This window comes from Pteropus alecto, unplaced genomic scaffold (assembly GCF_000325575.1).
Source record: "Pteropus alecto unplaced genomic scaffold, ASM32557v1 scaffold7, whole genome shotgun sequence".
In the NCBI taxonomy this organism is placed as follows: domain Eukaryota; kingdom Metazoa; phylum Chordata; class Mammalia; order Chiroptera; family Pteropodidae; genus Pteropus; species Pteropus alecto.
In genome coordinates this window covers 4,163,558-4,179,885 of record NW_006494614.1, presented here as the reverse complement: position 1 = coordinate 4,179,885, position 16,328 = coordinate 4,163,558, and the positions used below count along the sequence as shown (strand labels likewise).

The 16,328-nt window shown below is 35.8% G+C and overlaps 1 pseudogene; it reads left to right on the top strand.

Annotated features, from left to right (window-relative positions):
- Nucleotides 1-4,487: 4,487 nt before the first annotated feature.
- Nucleotides 4,488-4,972, top strand: LOC102879815 (annotated as a pseudogene).
- The last annotated feature ends 11,356 nt before the right edge of the window (nt 4,973-16,328 follow it).

Below are 16,328 nucleotides of genomic sequence, written 5' to 3'. Positions count from 1 at the left end.
ATCATTTTAGTGGGTGTAGAACAGCATTTTTTAATTAAATAAAACAAAATATCAGAGTATCATATTTAATAAGGCTATTATTTGTTAAACTTGCATTTCACTATCTTATGTATTCTAAGTTATGATGTAAATTTCATGTCTCACTTTTGGTCATATTCAAAAAAAATTTTTTAAAGACCCTAGTTCTGAAGCCATACAGACTAGATGTGAAACTCTTCTGTGTAGCAAGACATTGAGCAAATGCCATCTCTACAAGCATCAATTTCCTTATGTGCAAGAGATTTGAAACACAATCTTTTGCACACAGTAAGACCCATAAATGTTACCTCTTATTTGCTGGCTAGATTGGAGATTTTTAGGCCTGATTGCATATGAGAATCATCTGAAGAGTTTTTTTAAAAAAACAAATGCCTGGATCCCACCCTTAGAGACCCATACTCAGAGACCCACATTCAGTCCTGGAGTGGAGTCTGGGCATCAGTGAGTTAAAAAGCTCCCCAGATGCAGTCATGGCTGCAAACCCCTGGGCTAGACCCATAGCAGAACACATGTAGTACCTGAGGAGCATGGTAATATGCTGTCTCTTTCTTCAGTGGGCACATTGACCTTCATGATTTATGTTTCCATTTCTTTACCAAGAAATAGATAGCATGCTAGGTCGTCAGCAGAATTCTAACTACTTTCTGCTCTGAAAATGTAGTGCAAACTTGTTCATAGTTTATCTCAGTCAGTAACACAGCATGAATCCTGAGTCATAATCTCTTATGTGTCTCTCCACATGTACAATTTATCGTCAGTTACCAGCATATAATAATTTCTGGAGGTGTTAGAAAGCAATAAAATACCACCAAAGATTCCCTAAGGAAGAGGAAAGGGCTAGAAGAAATAGCATTGGAAATCCATTAGCTAATTAGCAAATGACTCATTAAATTTCAGCCATTTTCATACTGACTTTTAATAGTGTTGCTTCTAAATATAGTAATTAGTGATGTGCTTTTTGTGATTTTACATTCAGTAATCCCTAAGTGTTCATATCTTATATAGTTTTCCCTATGTAGTCAATCCCTTTGTGTATGAAGCAGGAGAAGCTTCTTCAAATACAAACTGCCTAAGAGACTCAGAACCACTGTTATTCTGCCTAGTCATTTCCTCTAAATAAATTTTAACTTTTTTTTTTAATTTGGTTGGGCAAAGATAATAAATGTAGCATAATTCTGAATCTTACCAAAGTGACAAAGCAACTAAGAAAAAGAAAAAAACTACAACCTAAACATCCAACACCCCAACATATATGCATCATGATATATGACAAAATCAGAAGTACCCAGAACCAATATGAGGCCTTCTTGCCCTAGAAATTGTATCTGAATCTAATCAAGCCTCCAGACCTAATAGGAAATACAGGGACAGAGGATCGATCAGGTTTTAAAACCAAACCAAAGAAGCAATCAGTCAAATCCAGAATGTCAAATATTCAATAAGAAAAATGACCTCGTTCCTGTACCAAATCAATGGCATGAAAAAACGGGGCAGATTGTAAAAGAGTAAAAGAGATTTAAGAATCATAATCATGAAATGCAATGTGTGGATTTTGTCCCGTTTTGAACAAACCACCTGTGAAAAGAACCCTTGAGATAATCAGGAAAATCAGATTATAGTCCAAGTATTAGATACTATAAATGAATTATTGTTAATTTTGTTAGATGTGATAGTGACTTGGCAGTTACATATAAAACAAAAATGTCTTCAGAGGTACATTCTGAAGAATTTTATAATCCTGCAAAAAAATGGAAGGAGGAATAGATTTTTTTAAAATGATAATTGTTAAAGCTGGTGGATGGATAGATAGCGGTTTATCGTCCTACACTCCTTATTTTTGTGTATGTTTGGAAAGTTTCATAATAAAGTTATTTTCAAAAAAACACTTTCTATTTGATGTTTAGTTAACGTTTTAAAATCTTTCTCTTGGTTTTGCTGATAGAACCACAATAAATATAGGTGAGTCTGGGCCTGGTTGCATCTCAAGTGCTGTAGAAACAAGCTTTCAGCCTTAGAAGTCTTATTATAAGATTTTGTGGCCAATATTTACTGGTCACATTCAAGGCATCTTCTCAACCCACTACACACTGAGGACAAAGCTCTAGATCTTTTGCTTAGGAACCCCTCAGTGACATAGGATTGAACCAAAAGAGTAATCAGTGAAGTTCTCTATGAGAAGAGTACACAACCACCCTGGCTGCATTGCATGTGCCCATTCTTCAAGTCATCTGTGTGCCCCATTGACTATCTCCAGAGATTAGCTTTGGCTGCCTCTACTTTAGAATGTCCATGGTAAAGTCTATAGGTGAGTCTATAGGGACTAACTGGCTGGTTGCTCTATGCTTTTTGTAAATCTTAATGCAGACATGATATCTTGGCCTTCTTCCTTCCGCAGCCTTATCCCATTACGCATACACATATACACCCCAAATAAACACTGCAGCGGTAAGTTCTAGCAGGCCAAAACCAGTAAAAAGAGATGGACAACAGCTTTTTAGTCTGCTTTTAGTCTATGTCTTAGTCTGGTGTTTCTCCACCACTAGTATCTGGACCACTATTGGCACAATTGAATTTTAGGAGAGAATAGCCTGTAATATGGCTATTTAATTTATTATGAATTAGAAAATGTAACTAGCAGATCGATCTCATGAATATTCCTTCTTATGATGAAGCAGTTTTTTTTTAAATGTGTCAATTAAAAATATTAAGTGAATAAAACTGCAGATATTTTAAAGATATGACAAGAATCACAAAGGTGTTTCCTCTAAAAGTTTTGAAATTCTGCCTATAGAGGCAGAAAGTTACACACCTCTACCCCAGTTCAGCAGATTTCTTAACTAGAAATGCAAGATAGCATAGTAGATAAGCGAATCCTTTGGCATTTGGTAATCACAAGTTCTACTTACAGCTCCAACATGATAGAGGGACTTTAAGCAGTTACTTAACCCCTTCAACCCTCAATTTCTTCATCTGTAAATTGGGAATAAGAATCTTATAAGGATTAAATAAAATATTCATCTAAAATACTTAACAGTGTCTGATACAAAGTTAATGTCACTAATGACACTGAGTTTTTTTAATTAAAATTATTGGGGTGACATTGGTTAATAAGATCAAATGTTTTAAGTATACGATTCAATGATATGTCATATGTATATTGCATTGTGTGTTCACCACCCAAAGTTAAATTTTCTTGACACTGAGTTTTTTTTATGGGTGATCTTTTATCTCTTTTAGAAAGTTATGGGGTAGTAGACAGCTGATTTCAATTTTTTCTATTAATTAATATAACTAACAATATGCCATATTAGTATTACTAACTGTGGGGACCTTTTTTTCAGCATGAATTTTTTTTATGAATAAAGTAGTTCTTAACGCTGGTGATAGTAAGTTTTACCACTTTAATCTCTTTGTAATTACTTATTTTCATATAATTGAATTTTTTTTATTATAACTAGCCCTTACAAAAAGCATTACTTCAAGAAACAGCTTTAATGAATATTTAGAAGTTATAAAAATCTCACTATTTTAGCTTTTTTAAAAAAGATAATGATAAATATCTATTTGAATTGAAAGAAATTTTGTTCAAATTGGTTTTTTGGAAGTCATAAATTAAAATCCTCCATTTTAGAATAAAAATCAGTAAGAGAAAATTATTCTCAGAATTATCATGTAAATGTATTTTAATTTCTAATTATATAAAATTATTTGACATATTAGTCACCTACCAAAGATTTTCTGCTGATGTTAGATATATAATTTACATTGATAATAGACAAAGTAATAAATCAATATACCAGTAGAAACAAAGTGTTGAGAAAGCCCAGTATGGTGGCTATTAAAATGAACCACTCAGCTGTCTTGCTGCAGAGAATCCATACCACTGCCCGCCTTCTGTCCAGGGATCCACCACCACGTTCACCACGGTCACACTTCCCGTGGCCTACACTCAACCAATGACAGAGAATGGCTAGAGCACTAGTGTTGTTCCATTTCTGCAGACATGGGACTCTTGAACAGGCAGTTTTGGCTCCAGGACTTTTCATCAGCCTGACCAAAATTTTCTTAGATCTGTGCTGCAATCTGAGACTCTTTGTACCCAATCCTCCTTCCTTTCCTCTCTCCTTGCACAGGTGTGAGAACCGCATTGTGGTCTGAAGGCTCTCCCTACTTCCTCCTTCCTGCTCTTAACTTTCACTGACATTTCCACCAATGAATCTCCGACACACCTCATCCCAGCTTGGTGCTTGCTTGTTAGTGGACACAGACAAACAAACAGAGGTAATATGAACTTGACGGCAAGGAAACAATGATAAGAGCATAATTCAGGTTTGATTAGAAACTGAAGTTGTGGATGGTCTTGTTATTCACCTTTCTCTTCTCATGTTGGCTGATGCCACCCTACTCTCATCAGCCTCCGGCCCACCATCTCCTTGAGACTGAGCACCATGCCTTTAATTAAGTTGTAGAGATCTGATGGAGAGATATTTGAAGTTGATGCTGAAATTACCAAACAATCTGTGACTATCAAGATCATGTTGGAAGATTTAGGAATGAATGATGAAGGTGGTGATGACCCAGTTCCTCTACAAAATGTTAATGCCACAATATTTTAAAAAGCCATTCAGTGGTCCACCACTGCAAAGATGATCCTCCTTCTGAGGATGATGAGAACAGAGAAAAGAGAACAGATGATATTCTTATTTGGGACCAAGAATTCCTGAAAGTTGACCAAGAAACTCTTGCAGAACTTATTCTGGCTGCAAACTGCTTAGACATCAAAGGTTTGCTTGATGTGACATGCCAGACTGTTACCAATATGATCAAGGGGAAAACTCCTGAGGAGATTCACAAGAACTTCAATATCAAAAGTGACGTTATTGAAGAAGAAGCCCAGGAACACAAAGAGAACCAGTGGTGTGAAGAGAAGTGAAATATTGTGCCTTGACACTGTAACATGTAAAGATTGTTCCAAATACTTGTTGCACTGCTCTGCTTATAATTGTTAATATTAAATAAACAGTAAGGAAATGCAGCAGCAAATCAATTACATTAGCAGAATATTGTCTTCATTGTATGTGTAGTTTGAGTACAGATTCCAAACCTATGGCTGAGTTTCTTCCAGTATGATCAAGTTTCTTTTTCCTTTTCTCTGAATAAAACTGAACTGTGGATTCTCAAAAAAAAAAATGGCATTTTGGTGCTTCCCTCTTTTTGTAATGTGACTTCTGCCTAATTTATTGTATAATTAACTTTAGTGACCTTTTAAAAGTTGGCATTGTAAATAAAACTACTTGCAAAATGTTCTATGAAATAGAATTAACAAAGTATTATCATTACTCATGATTTGGAAATGAGAAAGGCTACTTGAGGTAAATGTTCTGAGTGGGGGTTATTAAAGATATCTTCTTGGGGTCAAGGTAAGTACCGCTGGTATTGATTAGCCCGTATATAGCAGCGAACTCTTAATTGGATGTGAGAATTTGTTTTTGCATTTTTAATCCTCTCAGCTTTGAATATGTTGGCTAGAGTCTCAGTTACTACTGTTTGTGGTTTGGAGGGAACTATAACTAGACAGTTTGTTCGCTTTTCAATTAAAAAAGACAACCCTTGTGGTACTGTCATCTTTTTATAATTAGTGATCCCATGTGGGGAAAACTATTCATTTGCACGACTTGCTTGTAAAAAATAACTTAAACTTTAACATTAAAATGTGTGATAAAACCCAGAAAGCATCCATCATGAATGCAAGATACTTTCCATAAAAAATAAGTTACATTAAAAAAGAAGAAGAAAAACGAAGTTGTAGCATAATCAGCCTAGGGAAACCACAAGGAATTATTAGTATGTACTTCTTTTTCTCAATACAGGAAGACTTCTTTGAAGGACCACCATGTACATTCTCTGTAGAACAGTGAAAAGCCATCTTCAACTTGAAAAAGGTGTGACATGGTTACAATGAGGTAGAGACCAGCATTAAGAACTGCCTGGAAAAGAGGACTAAAGATATTAGCCATATGAAGAGAGAAAGAGAAGTATAAAACAGAAAAAAATGAAAACTAATTAAGGATTCCTATTTTAGTAAGTCAAAGAGATAACAGGAGTGCCCAAAAGAGGAAAAGAAAGAAAACTATTTATAATTCATATGAGAAGGAGAAGGTGGAAATGGAAGAGATGATTAGCTGAACAACTACCGCCAAAATTCTCCTTAGTAGGAATGTGTCATTGTTTGAGAATAAATCAATGAGGCCACTTGATATAAGCAAGCCTGTGAGACTTAGATGAAAAATCTGTGCCGAAACACTCCAGAAGGGAGAACCTGGATTATGTGGTCAGGGGAGAATGTTGTTGCTCCTCAGAGTAACGGAGAAAAACGAGTGAAGACCTGAAGAGAGAAGAAGAAAGAGGAGAGAGGTGAGGCTAAGTGAGGGGAAGGATCATTGAAACTCTTCAGCAGTGGGGTCCTCAAAGGCCCTTTTAAGAATTGTGGTAAGAGCTGTTCCGCTTGCAGTTCTTTGTGTTGCAGGAACCCAAATCACGCCTTCATCTTCTCTCCAGAAGTTCATTAAAATCTGACAAAGATGCAAATGGTTTTGGAACGTTTTGTTTGTTTGCTTTGCTTTAAGAGAATTCAAAGAAGTTGAGATCCTAGTATCTAGGTTTACACGGTACAGACTAGAGTCTCTAAGGAAGCAGAAGCCTGGGAAGTAAATGTGACCAGAAGAGCTTAAGGCTTTCAGAATTCTCCGAACTCTTGAGAAGGCTTTAGACTTCCATGGCCATAAATTTAGAGTTGATGGTGTTGAGCAAATTTTATCTGGTCCATAAGAGACAAGAAGATCCCATTTCATATGTCTGGGTTACATTTACTATTACACGATAGAATTATAGAATTCTTGAATTCGTCTCATACACTTTCACTTTTTACAAATGAAGGAACTCAAAGCATATAAAGAATCTTAGCTACTTTAGAAGCAGATGCTGACAAGGGTTTGAGGCAAGAAGTTGATTTAGGAAGTGGGAAAATGAGATGGGAAGGGAAGAAAATTGTTAAAGGGTGTGTTTGCAAGCAAGTTTCCCCTGTGTGTAACTAGAGTATAACGCTGGTGAGGAACTCTGGAGCCAGTGCGGGGCAAGCACTACAGAGTTATCCCGGCCAACAATGAGGAAGCTGGGGTACTTATCCACCCACTCCCTTCCATCACTAGGTGGGTGGAGAGTGGTAATTCCCTGGAACATATGGCCTATCCTGTGCTGGGGCAGAACTGGCTCCAAAGGTGGAAGAGAGCCCTCAGGCAGAGTTGCAGGTTCTGATAATCAGAAGTGTAACTAGCATGAAAGGAAATATTATGTGCCAAGGGGGTGAAGCAGAGCAATGGCAAAGCCCTGCTACATGAAGGTAAAGAGACTTGCCAGGAGTCTCGCAGAGGAAGCAAGGAGTCAGGACTAAGAACAGCGTAGCCTGTGGTGTTGGAGGGTGAATGGCAGGATCTGGTTGAGTGTTAGACCTGGGTTTGAATCCCAGCCCTGTTCTCCAGATTCTGTGCAACATTAGAAACTTATCCATTCTGAGATTCAATTGCCTTGTCTATAAAATGGGGATAACTAGCTTCCAGGGCTGATAAAAATTGAATAAAGAAATGTTTGTAAAGGAAATAGCAAATCACCTAGAACAGAGAAGACACATAATAAATGGTAGCTAATATTAATATTATTATTATTGCATTAAATGAGATGGACTTGATAGGGGTACAAGTAGGAAACAAAAGGAAAAAAATCTTTTTTTCCCTCCCACCACTGCCTTCAGCCATGAGAATCCCTCCCTTCCCACCCCTAGACCATAGGTGAAGCAGAGCCCTGGTTGCTTTCCATTATTAACAGTTTTCACTGGATAGATTGGTGTAAAATCAAGATATGTTTTATAATACAATTAATCTTAAACTTGATGTAGTACCTAAAACAGGACCCCTTTTGGTAATGAATCAATTTTCAGATATTTAAAAGTCTAGTCTAAGGATGATAGAATGCTGGTAGATAGTGAAGCTAGAAGAGAGTTATATGGGATTTATTGTATTATTCTCTCTACTTCGATGTATGTTTGAAAACTTCCAAAGGTTTATTAAAGTTTATTCCACTCCAATTAAAACTTTGAAATCGTACCCAACACTTCTTAAAAACTAGACAACAGAAAAGTTAAACAAAGGTGTTCATAAATTTACTTTTTCAAGACTAAAATGAGTTGTATTATGTTCTTCTTTCTTATTTGTTAGTTTTTATAACAAGTTAGCCTGTTGTGATAAACAGAGATATAAGCCTTAATGAACACAATTTAATCAAATTATGTTTGAACAGTGAATAGGCATTTAATGTAGAATGCAGAAAAAAAGGAGGGGTTACCTTTTTTCAGGTTCACAGGGCCCTAGTTAGGGATATATTTCTATTATGACTTAGTATTAAGAGACGAACTGGGGGAAAAGGATGAACTTAAGATCAAAATTAAAAGTTCTTCTTAAGCTTTTCTCTGGATACATTATGCATACCTTTTCTTTTTAGATTTGTGTTCCTTGAGCCTTTTAAAAGGACTTTTCACTTTAGAACCTGATCTACTTCCTTTTCATCAACACCAACCTCTTCATTATCAGCAAGTGGAATCTGAGTGAAGCAAATTTTAGTAATTTTTAAAATAGTAAATTTTGTCATAAACAAATTATGACCGTTAAAAACTTGGATCACCAAAAACCAAGGAGGAGTGATAATGTGAAATACAGATGAAACCAATATAATTATTTAGAATTTTAAAGTTATTGCAAAATATATCTCTTACTCAGAGCAATTTTTCTTCTAGACCAATTCTTCCTTCAGTCATATATTCATTGCCAACCACTGGAAGTTAGCAGAGAACAAAACAGTTAAGACTCTTGCCTTCAGGGAGCTTACATTCTCCTTGAGAGAGACAGACAATAAACACAATAATAAGTGAAATATATACTATGTTAGGAGGTGATAATTACTCTGGAGAAAAAGAAAGTAGTGAAGGAAGATCAAGAAAATTGAGGAGCAATTAATAAAATCACCATAGAGTGATCAGGATAGTGCATATATGGGAAAAAGTCAAAGCCAAGACAAAGCCTCTGGACTGAGAGCCCAGAATAGTCAAAGAACCACCAGGAGACCGGTGTGGCTGTAGAAAAGAGAGGAGTAGATGAGGTCCATATTTCTTAAAATGTGTTCTAATGGAATACTAGTTTTTCAGTCAGTTTGAAAAATACTATAGTCTCTGTCCCTCTTGGAGAATCACAATGCCATCTTCATATTAAATGCTCTAAGAAGTCCTGCCAAAAGCAACACTTATAGTCCATGCAATGGACTGAATGTTCGTGTCCCTCCAAAATTCCTATGTTGTAATCCTAACACCCAATGTGATGGTATTAGGTGGTAGGGCCTTTGGGGGATAATTAGGTCATGAAGGTAGAGCTCCCATGAACAAGACCAGTGCCCTTCCTTTATAAAAGACCCCAGGGGGCTCTCTCACTCTCTTTCTGCCATGTGAGGGCACAGTGAGGAAATAGCAGGCTCTGGACCAGGAAGTATACCCTCAGCAGATGCAAATCTGCCTGCTTCTTAATCTTGGATTTCCCACCCTCAAGAACTGGAGAAATAAATGCTTTTTGTTTCAATCACCCAGTCTCTGGGATTTTTGTTATAGTGGCCCATGCAGACCAAAACAACCCTGCATTCCTCAAACTTTCTTGACTACAGATCTCTTCTGCATTGAGTACCTGTTTTTTGGAATACACATTTTGAGAAAGATTGTTCTACCTTGTGAACTCTTAGAACAAAGATAAAGTGTGTTCTTTGTATCTGGTTAAATTCCTTCTCAGTAAATATTTGTCATATGGATCAACTCTCATTACACCACAATTATCTAATGTTCAAGGTTATTGTGCCATAAAGGAAGAAACCAACTAGTCACTTCTTTTAGGTCCTGTTCCTGTGTGCAGTGGGTAAGTTTTTACCTCCTGTGGTGTACCTGCTACACGGTTTCCCCATCAAACATGGACATCTTCCTCTGTCCTTTCCTGGGTAAATTAGGATTTTTTCAATCATATGCTTAGCAGTTACCTCTCTGGCTTAGCAAACTCTGTTTTTACCACAGTCTTTACCTAAAGCATCAGATACATTCCTGGTTAGTAATAAATGAGCCTAATCATTGTTTCCTGAATTGGCTTAGTCCCTGTTTATACCATTCTATGAGCAAAGGAACCTCAAAAGGGAAGAAGGGGGAGTGGTGGAATTTGGGGAAACTTCACACTAACAGTCACCCCTCATTCTTTTCCTTCAAGCATAATAATAGAGAGTTGACTCATATGTACAAGATATCCACAGTTTAAATAATACATAATAAACTAGAAGTGCTTTCAAGAGGCCTAAGGTGGTTATACACCGTTTTCATTTCTAAGGACATTACATTTGTTTCCAAATAGTTACAAAATTCAAAAAATAACAGATGCCAGTATAAGTTCTGAAAAATGACATGTTGTTAAGATAGCAGTTAATTCCATGAATATTCTTAAAGTATGCAGTGCTAGCCCATGGCTCCTTCACTGACAACCAGTTATATATTTACTAAGACTATGCTATTGCCAATCATTTAAGGAATTCTCATTCCCACTGGGAACTGAACTCTTCAGCTGGTTTCATGTATACACAGTTTATAAGAAAAGCATCAATTAGTATAGACTTCAGTAGAAAATATTGTAGCTATTAACGTGTCACTTGTGTGACTTCTTTGTTTCAATCCAAAAACCAAGAATATGGAATTTATGTGTGTGTGTATGGTTTTATACACACACACACACACACACACACACACACACATACATACATATATTAAAGCATTATATGTATATAATATATATGTATACATATATATGTACAAAGAGACCTGATACATATATGTATATGTGTATACCTATGTATACACATATATACACACATATATGTATATATGTGTGTGTGTATCAAGACTCTTCGAATCGACTATCTCCTAACCAGTTTTTTTAAATTTCTGACAAAAAACTTTATTCTCTAATAAAATTATTTCTAAACAAAAATGGAAATTTAAGTTTTTCATCCATCAGTATATCCTTCACAGAAATTTTTATAGGTTCATGAATTGGGCATGGCATGTATGAGGATGTTGATCATTGTTTGTGGTACCAGGGAGTTGAAGGCAACCTGGATGTCTATCATTTGAAGAATGAATGTTAAACATAGTATATACATGCAATGAAATACCAAGCAGTGGTAATAAGTATATGAAAACATAGTGTTAAGTGAAAAATGTAAGAAACAGTACAGGACGATACTACTTACGTAAATTAAAAACACATAATATAAACAACACTACATACTTCTCAAAGTCATATATCTATTCAAAAATACACTAAAAACATTAGAAATGAATGTCAAACAGCCAGTGGTTGGATCACCTGGGGTTCCTCAGGCATCATTCTCTATTTCTATGTTGTCTCTCTACACAGTCTTTCCAGCATGGCGACCTCAGGATGGATGGAGTCCTTATACACAGTGTGCTTTCAGAGTTGTGTAGCACTAGATCTCAAACTTTGGCTTGCAATAGACTCTAAGAAAAATTTTGAAATGAAGATTTCTGGGATCCAAGTAATGGAAACAAAAGAAACTTACACCTAGCTCCATCGTAGTAGGACTTCAGAATACCAAAAACAAAGAGATCTTAAAAACAGAAATAAAAGACTGTTTACTCACAAAGGAACAGCAGTTAGAATAAAATGAACTTCTCAGTAGCAACGATGGATTCTGAAGACGGTGGAATAATATCACCACAGTGTTTGGAGAAAATAATCAACAACTTAGAAATGGGTACCTAGAAAAATGATTTTTTAAGAAAGCAAGTGAAATAAAGACATTTGCAAATAAGCAAAACCTGAGAGTTTTCTATCCAGAGATTATCACTAAAGGAACTGCTAGAATATGTAATTTAGGAAGAAGGAAAATGATCCCAGAAGTATGGTCTAAGATGTTGGAAAGAATGGTAAATTAATAAAATGATATATATAAATTCAAAGAAAAGACTTCTATATAAAGTAATAATGATGGTAGTTTATAATTTTAAATGCTTTAAAATAAAATTTTTAATAAAACAAGACAAAATGCATACAGATTGGGGGTGGGCGTAGTAATTGGAGTTAATGTTCTAAGGTCTTTGTGTGCCAGGAGAGAGGCACAGATTTGTTTATCTTTAGACTTGTAAAGTTAATTATAAATGATAAATTTTCAAAGACAAACATTAAATGAATGAAAATAGAGTGTATAAAAGAAGAAAACAGAGTGTATAAATTCAAAATATGTGGAAGGGAAAAATGGAATAAGAAACAAAACAAAAATAATGAACACTAACAACTAAACTCAATCTCTGCAAAACAAATACAGAACTGAAAGCACAGAAAAAATGGAACAGAAATAGATGTGAAAAAGTAAGAGTGTAAAAATAAGTCCAAATGTATCAGTAATTATAACCAAAAATGTAAATGGATCAAACTCAATAGTTTAAGATCTTTCTCTCTGTGCTCTTTGTATCACTATAAATTTATGGATTTTATTTATGGAATTATATCATCATTTTATTTATGGAATTATATCATCATTCTTTTGGTGCTCAAATTGTCCCAAATTTGGCCCATGGGCCCTTCTTCTTGCTGACTTCTGGATCTTTTTACCATTATCCAACTAGTCTTTAGGTGTTTGCTTGCTTTCTGTCACAAGAAAAATGGAAAAATCAAAAGAAAATACTTCTTTACAGCAGAATACAGGCTAATAAAGGCAAATAGTACTATGAAATTAGAAAAATTACCATTCTTCAATGCCAATTTGTTCAGTGTAAAAATTTAAAAACTGTCAGATAAGAGACCCTTGAAGAAAAATTTCTCAGAGTGCGAATTTCATTCCACAGGTCATCTAACAGCGAAGAAAATGTAGGCTTATCATGGAGATTTCTAGAAATACCACCTTAACCAAGTGATGCAACTTTTCATTAGTTGCTTCCTGGTGTGGACGAATAAGTTTATAATATCACCTATGATATTATCAGCTATGATATTATCAGCTCTGCCAACAATGTTTAATCTAAATCTAATCAAGCCTTAAGACCCAGTCACACGCATTATCTGCAATGGTGGATTGCTTTTACAGACCATCTCACCCACTTATGCACTCCAGCAATGGTGAGCCCCTTCTGGAGACCACAACCTCTGGAAGGCTGCTTCTAACAGACTAGCTCTGCTGCACCCCTGGCAGGCTTTTGAAGAGCCTTTTCCCTCTTCAAATAGGTCAGAATCTCAGCCTTGGCAATGGGAGGGCCGGTAGGGGAGGCTTCACACCTCTATGATAGACCTCTTAGGTTCATCTTTCACCCCTTTAGTAGATAGCTACCTTCTACTAATTAACAATACTTTATGTTACATTTTCCCTGTTCAAATAATTGGTGGGTTTTTTTTTCCTGACAGAATCCTGACTGATTATATCATACAACAAATTTAAGAATAGTATTCATAATATATAAATGACTCCAACAACTCATTAGGAAAAAGACAATCGATCTAATAGGAAAATCAACAATTTTCAGAGAAGAAAATAAATGGCCAATAAACATATACAACACAAAAAAGTTCAATCTCATTAGCATACCATTTCACAGTGGTTGTGGAGAGCTGTTGGATCAATGGAAATATATATCACTGGCAAGAGGGAAAACAGCTTTAGCATTATCCCTAAAAGTTGAACAGTGTTATAGCCTGTGACCCGGTGGTCTTACTCTAACTATGTATCCAAGAGAGACTCTGAGCATATGCACACCAGGAGACACAAGAATACTCCTTACCTCTACGACGTTCATAACAGGAAAAAAAAAAAAAAAAGTGTAAAAAACAAATGTCCACAGAGACGGCAGGAGAATGGGAAAAGACATTGTGTTATATTGACATAATAGAATATCATAAAGATGTTAAAATGAACTCAAAAAAAAAAAAACATAATTGGTTACTCTTGGAAACACAATGTTGAGTGAAGAAAGCAAGTTCAAGAAGACTACTGACAATATGCTACTGTGGATATTTTAGAGCTCAAAAACAAGCAAAACTGAAAATGTATTTTTGAGCATCAGACACATATGTGTTAAAACTGTATTAAGAGATTTATAATCCTCATATAATTGGACATCAAATTATATATTTTTAAAAACAATAAAGGTAAACATATAACAACGTTCTACAGAGATCTCCGGTGAAGAGAATGTCACATACAGCGCTGCTCTACACAGAAAGGTAGACAGTTGGTGGCAATAAACGGTGATAGATTGTGTGGGATGTGGAAGAGGAGAGAGTGGGTGAAATGAACTAAATTCTCTTTTATCAAGTCCACAAGTAAAATATGAACTTGACAAATTAAGCAACAAATATATCAATACTTTATCTTGAAGTAATGACCAAAGGAATAAAAGAGAAACAGTGAAAAGATTTAGTATAGTTGCATATGTAGTGTGGGATAGAAGAAACATAGAATCATAGCTTGTTACTTTTCTTCCCAGTCCTTCTGTGGGTTTTGTTTGTATGGATTTTTTTATTTTGTAATAATTTTCTTTGTATATGTACCTTAATAAAATATTTTAATCATGTAAAAAATTATAAAATGCAAAGCTATAAAAGAAATGTTTGGGATCGGAGTTTAGAAACCCAGGGAGGATGGGGAGTCAGGGTCCTTGAAAGCAGAAGCACCTAGGCAATGGAAGGCTTCGATTCTAATCTGGATTCTGCCACTGATAAACTACATTATCTCAGTAAGTAACTAAACTTTCAGGTCAGACATCCTCATCTATAAAATGTGAAACTTTGATTAGGTCATCATTAAAGTGCATTCCAACTCTAAAATTATTCTACTATTATTTCAATGCAACATCTAAATTTTGATCATGATATTATTATCTTTTAGTGAGCACTCACATGGGCCTGATATCCCTTCGCCACCATCTCTGTTAGACTTTTCATGCCTGGCAGTCCTGGGAACACTTGCTAAGAGAAAGTTCCCTTTACACTGAGATCTCCCAGAAATAGTGGCAGACAGCTCCCTTAGTATTCTCTGCTATATCCCCATCAAAAAAAAAAAAAAAGTTTGTTCGTAGAAGAGGATGTGAAGGCAGGAAGGAGGGAGGGCTGGAGAGGTAGAGTGCCGCAGGTAACACCTCTTCTCTTTGATCTCTGTGACTCAATATTAGAACTTGTCGATCTTGTTGGCAGAACAATTTATGTGCCTGTTCCAGACCCCTTCTGCTTCACACCTAGATTGTGCACTTTGAACTTCAAAGCTTTAAAAACTGGCATATCCCAGGACATTAAGGGTTTCCTTCTCTCTTGGCTTCCAAGTTCCAGAGGATCTGCTTACTCTGAAATCATTTCTGTCACAAGAGCAGTGGTAGCAGCCCCGGGGAACACACTCTGCTTGCCTGGGGGAGTGAGCACAACCAGAAACCTGTGAATCCTCATTTTGCTGAGCCCATAGGACCAGAGCACAAGTAATCCTGCTATGAATTGATACCTTCACATTACTCTCAGGCTCCACTTGTGGCCTATCTTTTAGACCTATATTCATATGAATCCCTCACCCCATATCCACCCCAGAAAAAGACAATTCTTACTTCTCAAAGAAAATTGAGCACTTGAGTTTTAAAATTTAGTAGTCAAAGACTTACATCTGTATTCTTCATCAGTAGTCTGCTACTACGCTGTATACTGTCTTATTTATTGGTTGTGTTTATCACTCTATTCTGTTTCTTTAAAGGCCCTGGGTACTAATAAAACAAAATTATACCATTCAGAATCACTCTAGGCAATTTTAACTCAGTATTCTTGGATGCTTTGTTGTTTTGGTTGTTGTTTTCATATTTCTAATCCCATTAGAAGTTGTGATTAATTAGTGCCTGTCTAATTTCTCTGTCTCTATCTTATAACAGTGTCACTTAGAATGGTTCTTCTGATATATTTTTCCCAGTGAAATTTAATTATATGGGCTCAAGGTTAGAATTTAGAAAAAGCTTATATGAGTGACTAACCTCAGCCCAACTACTCTAGAGTCATAAATCCATACAGCCTATGCTTGGGTTATGATGAAAAAATTCATGGTTTAGAAGAGTTTTTTTTAAATTCATCCAGATTGTAGCCGATTTTGTCATCTACTGCACATGCAATTGCAAGATGATA